Raw genomic sequence first — 667 nt, forward strand, 5'->3', positions numbered from 1 at the left:
GTCATCTTTTCCATTCGTCTCTCGACAGCATCTATCTTTGCTGAAATGGAATCTAAGTCATGGCTAGAATCGGCTCTAGCTGCTTTAGATGATCTAACGATATTATTTTCTTGGTGCCACTCATGTGAGTGGGAAGCAGTGTTATCAATAATTTTGTAAGCATCAGTTTCTGTTTTCTTAATAATAGAACCATCAGCTGCTATATCTATGTCTTTTCTTGTAGTGATGTCACATCATTGGTAGAATATTTGTACTATTTGACAAGTGTCTAAACCATGTTGCGGACATCCTCTTAATAACTTTTCAAATCTTGTCCACGCCTCATATAGAGTTTCATTTGATTTCTGTGTGAACGTAACAATTTCTCCTTGAAGTCTTACGGCTTTAGATGCCGGAAAGAATTGTTTAAGAAATTTTTCAACTAAAACGTCCCATGTATCAATCGCCCCTTCAGGTAACAATTCCAACCAATCTTTGGCTTCTCCCTTTAAAGTCCAGGGAAATAACATGAGATATATCTGTTCATCCTCAACTTCTCGGATTTTAAATAGAGTGCAGATCCTATTAAAGGTACAAAGATGTTCATTTGGATCTTTCTTCGGCGCACCACTAAATTGGCATTGATTAGTCACCATATGTAGAATTTGTCCTTTGATTTCATAATCTG

General features: G+C 36.6%; 1 non-coding gene across 1 annotated transcript; it reads left to right on the forward strand.

Annotated features, from left to right (window-relative positions):
• Nucleotides 1-270: 270 nt before the first annotated feature.
• Nucleotides 271-377, forward strand: LOC139869516 (small nucleolar RNA R71). Its single transcript, XR_011766123.1, has one exon. It is a non-coding gene; the product is annotated as a small nucleolar RNA R71 (small nucleolar RNA).
• The last annotated feature ends 290 nt before the right edge of the window (nucleotides 378-667 follow it).

The sequence above is a fragment of the Rutidosis leptorrhynchoides genome, chromosome 9, assembly GCF_046630445.1.
Source record: "Rutidosis leptorrhynchoides isolate AG116_Rl617_1_P2 chromosome 9, CSIRO_AGI_Rlap_v1, whole genome shotgun sequence".
Lineage (NCBI taxonomy): Eukaryota > Viridiplantae > Streptophyta > Magnoliopsida > Asterales > Asteraceae > Rutidosis > Rutidosis leptorrhynchoides.